The sequence below is a fragment of the Rousettus aegyptiacus genome, unplaced genomic scaffold (genome assembly GCF_014176215.1).
Source record: "Rousettus aegyptiacus isolate mRouAeg1 unplaced genomic scaffold, mRouAeg1.p scaffold_m13_p_10, whole genome shotgun sequence".
Taxonomy (NCBI): Eukaryota; Metazoa; Chordata; class Mammalia; order Chiroptera; family Pteropodidae; genus Rousettus; species Rousettus aegyptiacus.
In genome coordinates, this window is record NW_023416285.1 from 49,956,669 (window position 1) to 49,969,118 (window position 12,450).

The 12,450-nt window shown below is 38.6% G+C and overlaps 1 pseudogene; it reads left to right on the forward strand.

Annotated features, from left to right (window-relative positions):
• The first annotated feature begins 557 nt into the window (after positions 1-557).
• Positions 558-676, forward strand: LOC118608994 (annotated as a pseudogene).
• Positions 677-12,450: the final 11,774 nt, after the last annotated feature.

Below are 12,450 nucleotides of genomic sequence, written 5' to 3' on the forward strand. Positions count from 1 at the left end.
AAGTTCGGTCTGAGGATTTGACAGCTGTGGTTGGGCATGATCAGGTGGGGAGATTAAGGCTGAATTTTTAAAATATTACTATAATATTGCTTTTTTTTCATCAATAAAAATTGGAAGAGTAAACATACATCGTCACTTTTAGTGAATAAATACTAACAAACTTTACAACTTAAAACAAGTTTTCAGTCTGCAGCGTGGTACTGTGAAGTCGTAGGACTGCAGAGTGAGATTATCACATTTGGGCAATAAGGAGGATCTGGCGTGCAGCCTGACTGGCAGTGTGCCAGGAGATTCTTCCATCCAGGGCAGCTTTGCTCAGAGTGGAGAGAAAGGAGAGGTGAACAGGTGAGTGAAGCGCAGTTTCTCTTGACCCATGTGGGCTCTGGTTTCTCTGGCTTGCCTTGTCTTACCCTGGGTGAGCTCCTACACTGAAATTGTGCTTTGTAGTTGTCCTCTATTTCTGGACTTTGAGACCTGTACTGGCAAGAATTGAGTCTTTAAAAAACATTTTTTAAATTTTAAATTGTGATAAAATAGACAACATAAAAATTACCTTTCTCTATGGCCATGCCACCCTGAACATGCTCGATCTCATCTGAGTTTGGAAGCTAAGCAGGGTCAGGCCTGGTTAGTACTTGGATGGGAGACCATCTAGGAATACTAGGTGCTGTAGGCATTAAAAAAATTTACCTTTTTAACCATTTTTAAGTTACGGAAGAATTGAGTCTTAATTGCAGCTTGGCCCCAGCACTTGGCACATAGGGCACTCAGTGAAATAGTCTAGAATACATGGATAAAGGAATGTCTGGTGGGGGGGGGGAGTGGGAAGGAGAAGGGTCTCTACCTGTGCATGTTGATATCATGCACCTTATTGTCTGGCAAGTCCCTGTTGGGAGAGGACATGAGGGCAGGAAGGTAGTTCTACCCTGATTTTTGGATCTGAGCTCAGGGCAGTTTTATCTCCTTTCTTCCTCCTCCCACTTGCATCCTGTGGTGGTTACTTGTATGTGTCAACTTGGCTGGGACATGGTGCCCAGATATTGGGTCAAATATTCTGGATGTTCCTGTGAGGATGCTTTTAGATGAGATTAACATTTAAATTGGTGAACTGAGTAAAGCAGATTTCCCTGTATAATGTGTGTGGGCTTCATCTAATCAGTTGAAGGCCTGAATAGAACAAAAGATTGACTTCTGAGCAAGAGCAAGGAATGCTGCAGCTGACGGCCTTCAGACTTGAACTGCAATGTCGGCTCTTCCCTTGGTAACAGGCCTTTTGGACATTAGAATTTGGACTTGCCAGCCTCCATAATTACACAAGCAAATTCCTTAAAATAAAATTTTCCCTATATATAGACACATCCTAAGGGTTCTGTTTCTCCAGAGAACCCCAATTAATACCTTTCATATTCTTTCTCTCATTTTAACATATATACATGCTGCTCTGCAGATTTAGGGGAAAAGCATCTATGAAGAAATTTATTAAATCCAATGCTTGTAAATAAGAACCTGGGTGTTTGTGAATAATTTGGGGCATAGCCCAGTGCTCCTTCATCAGAGATGTGTGGGATGACTTTAGAGATTTCCAGTTTGTGAGGGTCGAACTGCCCCTGACACATATACTTCAAAAAGATGCCCGTGAGGACAGAAGCCCTGCCCAGTCTCAGGACAGCCTGTATTTTAACTGGAGGCAGAATGCCTATATTTGGGGGAGAATCTTATGGCAACCTCCCTGCTTCATTCCCCTTCTCAGTCTCTCTTGCCCTCCTTCTGAGTGGTTTAAAAATATGTTCAGAATTTCGGGGAGCTTAAACTCTGAAGATACTAGGTTTGGATACAAGGAAAATGTTTTTTGGTAAGTAATTTATTTTAGGTGGTCAAATTGAGATGATATAAATCATCTTTTTGTATTAATTGAAATGGAAGCACGACGCCTGAGAGAAAAAAAAGCTCATGACGAGCAATGTTTGGAAAGGCTGGACTGCTCTAGCTGTCCCTCTGCAGCTTTGAGGCTGCTCTGTAGACCACCTTTCACATCCTCAAGGCCCCACCAGATGTCTGCCTGAGGAGTGGATCAGTTGTACCTTGCTTGCCTCTGTGGGATAAAGGCCCCATTTGGCTACCAGGCCTTGGAGTAGCAAAGGCAAGCAACAGTTATGTCCAGCAAGGATGGTCTCCTGCTGCAGAAACTGCCTATCTGGGAGAGGCATTCCCCTCACATGGCTGGCCACTGGAGAGTAATATGAGAAGCTGCCATTAGGGCCTTTGTGAGTCATGATTATGTGTCACGTAGCATGGGGAGCGGTGGGTACCAGGCCTGGCCCCTGAGTCAGCTGAGGAAGTAGTGACTGATGCTGTGAGGCTTATCTCCCAGCGCCTGAGGGTGGCTCAAGGTTCATTGTTGGAAGGAGGGGCAGATGCTCTTTCAGGAAATCTAAAGATTCTGTGGTTGGTGCTGATTTGGAGGTGCTGCAATGTGGTGGCCTGGACAACTCCCCCACAAGGCTTACCGGGGCATCTTTTCTGGAATTTCCTCTAAGAGGGATTTCAGACATTTTAGATACATCTCCAACTCTCTCATTTTGCAGATCAGAAGACTGATGTCTAAGATGATGCCCAAAGTCAAAGCAGTGATTTAACAACAGAATGGTGGTAATGTCCTGGTCAGTGTTAGTGTAATGCCCACTACATGACAACCTTCATTTATCAGTGTTTGAAATAATATTAAAACAGGGGGACAAATCGATGTTCTAGTTCCTGCCCTGCCAATTAGCTTTGGGACCTTGGACGAGTCAGCTTCATTGCCCCTCAATTTCATTATCTGTATATTATTTACTGTATTCTAAGCATCACTATCCTAATTATTGTATATCCACTAGGCCATTTTTTAAATTAAGTTTTTGGAGTAACATTGGTTAACACAATTATATAATTTTCAGGTGTACATTATAATTTGACATTTGTATATTCTATTGTGTGTTTACCACCCAAAGTCCAGTTTCCTTCAGCTACCATATATTTGATCCCCTTTACCCACTTCACCCTTCCCCTACTCTCCTATATTTGACCTCCTTTTACCATCTATCTCCCTCCTTCTCCCCCACCCCCTACCTTCTGGTACCCACTAGTCTATAGTTCATGTCCATAAGTCTCTGTTTGTCCTGTTAATTTGTTGCTTTTAGGTTTCTAGCCCACATATAAGTGATATCATGTGATTTTCAACTTTTTCTGTCTGGCTTATTTTGCTTAGTATGGTTATTTCAAGGTCCATTCATTCTTGTTGTCACAAATGGCAGTATTTCATCTCTTCTTATGGCTGAGTAATATTCCATTGTATACATGTACCACAACTTCTTTAGCCAATCATCTATCGTACGACATTTTGGTTTTGCTAGTACCTTATTTAGGATTTTTGCATCTTTGTTCATGAGAGATATTGATCTGTTGTTTTCCTTTTTGTGTTATCTTTACCAGGTTTTGGTATCAGAGTAATACTGGCCTCATAAAATTAGTTGGGAAGTACCGCCTTCTCTTCGATTTTTTGGAAGTTTGAGGAGAATAGGTATTAAATCTTCGAATGTTTGATAGAATTCACTGGTGAAGCCATCTGGTCCTGGACTTTTACATTTTGGTAGGTTTTTGATGATTGTTTCAATTTCCATACTGCTGAACGGTCTATTTAGATTTTCCGGAGCTTCTTGATTCAGTCTAGGAAGATTGTATTTTTCTAAGTACTGGTTCATTTCTTCTAGGTTATTAAATTTGGTGCTATATACGTTTTCATAGTATTCTTGTATGATCCTTTGTATTTCTGCAATGTCAGTTGTAATTTCCCTTCTTTCATCCCTAATTTTGTTTACTTGTGTCTTTTCTCTTTTTTCCTTAGTGAGTCTAGCCAGGGGTTTATCAATTTTATTAACCTTCTCAAAGAACCAACTCTTTGTTATATTTATTATTTCTACTATTTTTTTGTTTTCAATTTCATTTATTTCTGCTCTAATTTTGATGATTTCTTTCCTTCTGCTGACTTTAGGCTTAGGTTGTTTTTCCTTTTCTAGTTTTTTTAAGATGAAGCGTTAGGTTGTTTATTTGGGCTCATTCTTGTTTTTGGAGGTAGGCCTATAATGGTATGAACTTTCCTCTTATGACCACTTTTGCTGTGTCCCACAAGTTTTGGTATGTTGTACCATCATGATCATGCATTTCTATGTATCTCTTGATCTCTCTTTTTATTTCTTCTCTGACCCAGTTATTCTTCAGTAGCATGTTGTTTAATCTCCATGTATTTGTGTTTCTTCCTACTTTCATTTTGCAGGTGATCTCTAGTTTCAAAGCATTATAATCAGAGAATATGGTTGGTATGATTTCAACCCTCTCATATTTGTTGAGGCTATCTCTGTGGCCAGGATTGTGGTCAATTCTTGAGAATGTTCCATGTGCACTAGAGAAGAATGTATAAGCAGCTGTTTTGGGATGGAAGGCTCTGTAAGTGTCAATTATGTCCAGTTAGTCTAATGTGTCCTTTAGGATGTCACTTCCTTATTGGTTTTCTGTTTGGATGATCTGTCCATATTCAACAGTGGGGGTATTTAGGTCCCCTACTACAACAGTGTTTCGGTCTGTTTCTCCATTTAGTTCTGTTAGTAATTGCTTTACATTTTCGGGGTTCCCTGATTGGGAGCATAGATATTAATAATTGTTATGTCTTCTTGGTGTATGATTCCCTTTATCATTATGAAGTATCCCTCAGTATCTTTCTTTACCTTTTTTATTTTGAAGTCTATTTCATCTGATATTAGCACTGTTACTCCCACCTTTCTCTGAATGCCATTTGCTTGAAATATCATTTTCTACCCTTTCGCTTTGAGTCTATATTTGTCTTTGGAACTGAGATTTTTGTCTCTTGGGGCAGCATGTGGTTGGGTTTTGTTTTTTGATCCATTCTGCAACTCTGTATCTTTTTATTGGTGAGTCAGTCCATTTACATTTAGGGTGATTATTAAAATCTGAGGTCTTCTTATAGCCATTTTATCTTTTGCTTTCTGGTAGCTCAGTGTTTCCATCGCTTCCTTGTCCTTTTGTTTCTGTTTTCTTTATTTTGGTTGGCTTTTGTGGGTTTTGCCTCTGGTTCTTCTTGTTCTATGTTTTATACTTCAGTTCTGAATCTTTGGTGTGTGTTTACCATTATGAATACGTAAAAGATAGTTACATATATACAGTTGTTTATTTTCTTCTGCACATGCCTTACCTCCATTCCCCTTTGCGAATTTGGATCTTTGAATCCTTCCCTTTTCAGTCATCGTTATCTCAATTTGTCCCTATGTATGCTGAATGTCCATTACTATCTCGTTATAGCAATTCTCTTCTTATTATTTAAGTTTATAATGTCTTGCTCTTATAAGGGTTGCACTCCTCTGCTTCTATTTGCCTGATAGTCACTCTACTCCTAATTATGTAATTTTTTTTTTGTCATTTTGTTTTAGGTGAGCTTACTCCTTTCAGTATTTCCTGTAGTACAGGCCTCAAAGTGGAGAATTCTCTCAATTTTTGTATGTGTGGAAAGGCTTTAATTTTTCTTTCTATCTAAAGGAGAGCTTGGCTAGATACTTTATTCTAGCCTGGTAGTTCCTTTCACTTAATAGTTTAAATATTTGATTTTGTTCCTTTCTTGGTTGTAAGGTTTGTGCTGAGAAGTCCAATGATAATCTAACGGGTTTTCCTTTACAAGTTACCATTTTCTTTTCCCTGGCTACCCTGAGAATTCTGTCTTTGTCGTTGATTTTTGATAACTTTAATACAATGTGTCTTGGTGAAGGCTTTTTTGGGTTGAAATAATTGTGTGTTCTATTGACTTCTTGAATTCCAAGCTCCAGCTCATTCCTTAGATTTGGAAAATTCTTGTCCACAATTTGTCTGAAAGTGTTTCTACTCCCTGCTCCTTTCCTCACCTTCAATAATGCCCATTATTCTTATGTTTCCTCTCCTGATGGTATCAGCTAATTCTTGAATTTCTCTTTCATTATTTTGCATTCTTTGGTTTCTCTCTTCCGATTTATTTCTAGATTTCTGTCTTCCATATCACTGATCCTTTCCTCCATTTGATCAACTCTATTTCCCAAGCTTGCTATTTCATTTTTCCACTCTTGCAGTGTGTTCTTTATCTCCAGAAGTTCTGTTAGGTTCTTTTTGAGGGTTTCAATCTCCTTGCTTTGCTTATCTCTTAGTTTTTTTTTCAATTCCTGAAATTGTTAATATGACTCGTTTTGGAAGTCACAGGTTTTTCAGAAGAACCATCTTGAATTCTCTGTCATTTAAGTTGCATATTTATGTCAGTAAGCTTATTTTATGAAGATTTTTCTCTTTCTTCCTGAGATGCCTTGTCACCTTGTTTGTTCATGGTATTTAATGGACTATTTTCCCCCCTGTGCATTAATGGAAGTGCATTCTGCTTTTTTCCCAGAAAGAATGTTTATTATATAAAGGTCTCTCTTTAGCCTGCGGCAAAGAAGATGCTTTTCTTTTGGTTTCCAGTAGGTGGAGACTAAGCCTCTTGGATTCCTGCTTTATGTAAAGCTTTAAAAATGCCTTTTTATTTTCTGATAGATAAGTATGCTCACTACCCTCAATTTCAGTCTCTGTCAGTGTCAGCGATGGTCTTCACAGTGTTTGCTCAGATTCCCCTGGAGCTCTGTGGTGCAGTTTCCCTGGGTATGGGGAGAGGAGTCCTCTGGGTTAGGGGGGCTGCACTCAGCCTCAGTTTTGCAACCCGGGTGGTAAAAAAATCAACTGTTGTTCCTCTGCAGTCCTGCCCCGCTTCTCTGCTTTCTTCCACGATGACTAGTCCCTGCTGCTGTCTGCGTGGAACTCACAGCACTCCCAGGTAGGGATGTTCAGGGAAGTCACCACTCCTTCTCCCTTCTCCCTCCTCCTGTAGGGAGCTCTGGAGGCTGGGAGAGGCCGCTTCTTTATTTCTCCAGTCCGCTGCTCAACATCCAACACCCGGGGTTCTGACCTGTGGTAGCTCTTATGCGCAAATCCCATGCTCAGACATGCTGGTGTGCAGTTCAGGTGCTTTTTGTTGAGTTTTAGATGTTCATTTTATTCTTGTTTCAAGGGGGGAGATCTGAGGACGTCTCTCGCTCTGCCATGTTTTTCTGGCTCCCTCCACGAGGCCATTTAATCCTCATTTAATCCAATGAAATAGGCACTATTGTTGCCCCTGTTTTAAAGATGACAAAACTGAGGCACAGGGAGGTTAAGTCATGTGGCTTATAAGTGGCAGAGCCATGATATGAACCCGGACAGCTGGGCCGTAGAAATCTTGCTCTTAAACACTGTGCTGGGTCTGTCAACTTACTGCTGTAAAAGCTCTGTGAAAGTAGCTTTAAAATTCACCCTTGTAGTGTAGGACAAAAGACTTGGTTTGTTAAAAAAAAATTTTCAAGGCGAAATAAATAAAAAGAGGCATAAGGGGAACCTACAGATTAAAAGAGATTTAAGAAACATACCAACCAATTACAATGTTCGACTTTATGTGATAACGATAAATGACTTTGTCAAAAAAATTAGAGTCCTTACTTTTTAGAGATAATTGCTAATGTATTTACAGATTATATGATGTCTAGGATTTGCTTCAAAATATTAAGAGATGGGAGTATAGATGGAACAAGATTGTCCATGTCTAATAATTGTCAAAGCTAAGTGATGAGTCCATTACAGTTTATACTCTCCATGTTTGTTTGGAACCTTCCGTTATAAAAAGCTTCAAAATAAATTTTTGTTTTATTCTGTCATAAATGTCAAAAGCATCACAGACTTACTTCACAGAGCTAGTGGGAAGAACAACAGTCCATAGGGGGAGAGTAGGTAGGATACTACTTAGCGGATTCACCTTCAAAGGATGTTACTTATTTAAGGGTGAACCCTAGTGCTTTTCACATGGCAGATACTTAGAAGATTCTTCTGGATTGCATGAATATGTGAGCATATGAATGAACGAATGTGAATGAATTCAGTTTTCAGTGAGTTGAGGAACCATTTGGTCAAAAGAACAGGAATAGAACCTAACTTCCAGGCCAAATAAAATGATAAAATTATTCTGTATGTTTCACATTTAACTGAATTATGCATTTAGAGGCAGTTTTATTTACCACAATCATAATAGGGACCAAAATACTCCTACACTAACTCCCTTTATCCTAGTGTACAAATGTACATGAAGAGATTTACTAACACATAAATCTTCACTCTGTAGCTATGTCCCTATTACTACACCTCTCAGAGACTACGCTCTGCCCCGGGCTCCATTGCCATTGTTTTCGCTTGCCCAGCCTAGCATTCATCCCAATTCTTCTGATTACCTAACACTGAGTTCCCTCTGAGGAACCATCATTTCTCTTCTCTTCTGTCTCCAGGATTGTCTGTAACATACACATGCCAATCATAGCATAGCATTTCTATAGCCACAGTGATATGTTTAGGGATAGGCATTCGATTCAAGTCGAGTCAACCAGGCCCAGTTACAATTCCTGGGACTTTTGTATGATTGACTAGAAAAAAGGCACACGTTTTGCCTTTGTACTTGAAGTTGTTAAGGGACATACTCACATGAAAGGAGAACCTACTTGATAAATCAAAGTGGAGAGATATCAGATTCTGATGACATTCTTTGAACCTTTGAATTCAGCTGTACGTGAAGCTATGCATGGTGTACCACATGTGTTTTGCTAAACCTGATTCTGAAATATAACTAACACAGTCTTCTAGTAGCAAATCACATAGGGAATGAATATTCTATTTTAAGCCTAGTGTTCCTTGCTAAGTGGGAAGAAGAGCTGTTAACTTTTATACTCTTATATTTGACTACAAACTACTATAGATGTAGACACAGAGTAGAAAATTATGTCAGCTCCAGTGGTTGGGTAAAGCGTTAACAGAGATTAGGGCCAATCTTTTCATCATTCCATGCATTCTTACTTAGCGCTGAGAAAAATCAGATGACTAGACAGACTCCTGTGCAGGTGAAACTGTGGATACTTGAAAGTCTTGCCTATGTGTGTGGTAAGGTGACTTCATTCTGGGTGCTTAGCTGCCATGTTTATGCTTGGCGGTAGCATCAGACAGATTCAGGGTGTGGTAATGAGTAACTGTGGGCTTTCCTGGCTTCAGACACAGGATGAGTTCATCTTTTATCCTTCAGCCTGTAACTGCCCCCATTGGAGCTTCTGAATGGAATGATTAAGATCTAGTTTTCCGATACTGTGGATGTTTGGTAGCAATTTGACATTTGAGGAATTGAAATCTCTGGGTCTGGCATGGTAGATCAGGGTTGATGATAACATGTCTCCTTAGATGAAGGTGAGAATATTTGTCATTATACCAACTATGAGACCTTGGGCAAGTTACTTAACTTTTCTGTTTAACTTCTTCATCTATAAAATGAGAATAATAGTAGTACCTACTTAATAGGGTTGTTATGAGGTGAAATGAGTTAATAACATTTGAGCACTTTGAGTAGAGATTGGCACCTTGTAAATGTTATCTATCTTTTATTAATGAAAATTAAAAATTTTCTGCCCGGGAAAACATTTCCTCTAGAACCTGGATATCTGATATAAAACAAAGAAAGGACAGAAATGGGATTTAAGTAATTGTGAAAAGCTCTATGAGAGTATACAACACTTCTCAGATATCAGTACTTTGAAGCTGTATTTTTTAGTTTTCTGATATATTAAGTCAGTAGGAAAGCTGGTTTAGAAGGTTCTCACCGGGAATGAAAGCTTTTTGTTGTTGTTGTTTGCTTGTTTTTTTAGGGTTCTGATAGGTGAGTCACAGGTGATCTAACTAAAATCTGTAACCACACCTACCCAGATATTGGTTTCTGTAAATCTCAGTAGTTACTCTTGAGTTACTGTTGAGTTACTATTGGCAGAGTTTGAGAGAGTTCTTTGAAATAACCAGGAGTCACAGGAAATAGTAACTTAAGACTTGGATCCTGCTTTAGGCAATGTCTCAAGCAGATAATGTGAGTAATGATAACAAACAAGCCTTAGTTTTTCAAAGATAAGTGATTTTGATTTAAATTCATAGACTGCTGTTATTATAATTTTCTTGACATCCCTCTCTGCCTACCTTTTTTTCTCTTCTCTACGCTATTGCCTGTCACTGTCATTCCCTATCAAAGGCATTTCCCCCTCTTTTTGCCCTTCTTTCTGTTATCTCTGGCATGGAATTTAAAGAAAGAAAAACAATATATAGAAGGCTCACTGTATGATGTTTTGCATGCAATTAAATATGATTCTCACCACAACTGGGTGAGGAAGGTATTATTGTCCATTTTGTAAATGCTCAGAGAGGTTCAGGAACTTGGCCTATATGTATAATATACATAATAATAATATCAGGGACATATATATATATAATAATGTGGCAGATATAGGTTGGAATCTAGGTCTGTTTGATTCTTTCTTGGGTAGTTTGGTCCCCTATTTTCAAAACTGAAGAGGGTGCCATAGTCCCAATCCAGGTCTTGGGACAGAACTTTAAAAGTGCTCACACTGACTCCTAAAAAAAATGGTGCCCATACCGGCCAACACACTAATGTTCCATTTTGGAACTTTGAGGATCCATCAGTTTCATAGTCTCATGCCTTCTTTAATTGCCACAGTCTGCCTGCCACATAGCCCACTTCTCTGTATTTGTGTTATATAGTCGTTTGTCCTTGTAGGTTATGAATGCCTTCATCTTATCATCTTTGTATCCTTCACAGTAGTGTGTAAGGCTCTGAAAGCATTACACACAATTGGTTAGGTATATTAAATAAGTTAGTCTATAAACTTCTGTTGTGCCTAAGATAAATATTAAATAAATGAGACTGAATGAGACTCAAATAATTAAATTTTAAGATGTTGTACTGTGAAATCTATTGAGTATGTGAGTCATCCAATAAAGCAGTGCACAGTGAGGAGAAAGGCATCAGGGGCCTATGGACAGTGAAATTTCAGGGGAGAGTGTCTAGCAATCAGGGGCAGGCTAGGACATTCCCTCGGAAGCAAAAGACAAATTAGTACAACTTAAATCTCTCACTATGAAGATGGAAACATAAAGCTTAACAGGTCTCTTTGGGTTCTGAAGGCAGCATATTTCATACCTAATAATACTGCTCCCTCAAAGCTGTCAGTTTTGAGGGAGGCCCAAAGCAGAAAAGGGATCTGTGGCAGGTCAATATTGTGGTGGAAGCAGACTCTGTGATATTAGAGTTATTGCTGAAGGTAAAAATTTGGAAGAAATTAAGGCAAAAACACTATATGTATACACTTGGTTTTTCTGTCAATTTTAATAACTAAATGTATAAAAACCACATAGAGCACATTACTAGAGAAAATACTTTATTTTTCAAATATATAATGGATTCTTCCCCCTCAATTATTTCTGTAATAATTTTATGTTTTTATTAAGTTAATATATATTAATACATTTCCTTTTTTTCTCAAAGACTATGGTAAAATTGTGATTATGTTTAGCAACCAAAGTCTAAAGATTTAAACTTGATATGGAAGAAAATGCTATATCAAGTCCTTCATACCTGATTTGGTGCTGAGGTTGAATTAGTATATTGGTTTGTTCCAGGAGGCAGAGGCCACTCCAACTTTAAAGCAAAGTAAAACCCTTGGGCTGGCCTTGGTTCTGGATGGGGATGATTGGTTTTGCTCTGCACAGAATGGCTCTTCCCCAGGCTAAGAAATGTTCTCTGGAAACAGTGGACTGAGGTATATACTGTGTTCAGGCATTTGTCTGGGGAGGCAGGTAGGGAAGTCTCTATTTCTTATGTCATATTGGTGACCATTTGATAAAGAGCAAAAGGGTTGCTCTGGGTCCTTGATGATACCAATATTTTGCCCACAGTTATCTCTTTCAGTGATACTAAGACCAACCACAACGACAAACCCAAGGGCTGAGTTCACTGTGAATACAGGTAGTAAAAGTGACTGGCAACTGTGATAAGTGGTAGAAACCAGGACTTAACTTTTGGAAGTTCTCCTGGGCTTGATTTATTCTAAGCAGCCTGTAGAGAGCTAGACTTTAGATACAGTGTTTTGGATCTATCCTTTTACTATGCTCCATTGCCCACTGACTATAATTTTTATACTCAAAAATAGGGTGAGAGAAAAAGTCTCTACCTCTGTCACAGAATCGTCATAAAACCTAAGGTCATACCAAACTTCCCATTAGAATGACAATTATGAATTGAAAATTAAATAACTAAAATAAATAATGAGGTGTTTTTTTTTTTTAAGGTAGTAAAAAGATATGACCTCAGTGATTTACTAGCAATACTGCCAATCTCTTAAGTGTGGGTAAAATCCCAGTTAGAAGGAAGGTTTGGAATCCTACATAAAAATATAACATGCATTAAAACAGAAAATTCTTAAATATAAAAAATTCAAATGACCA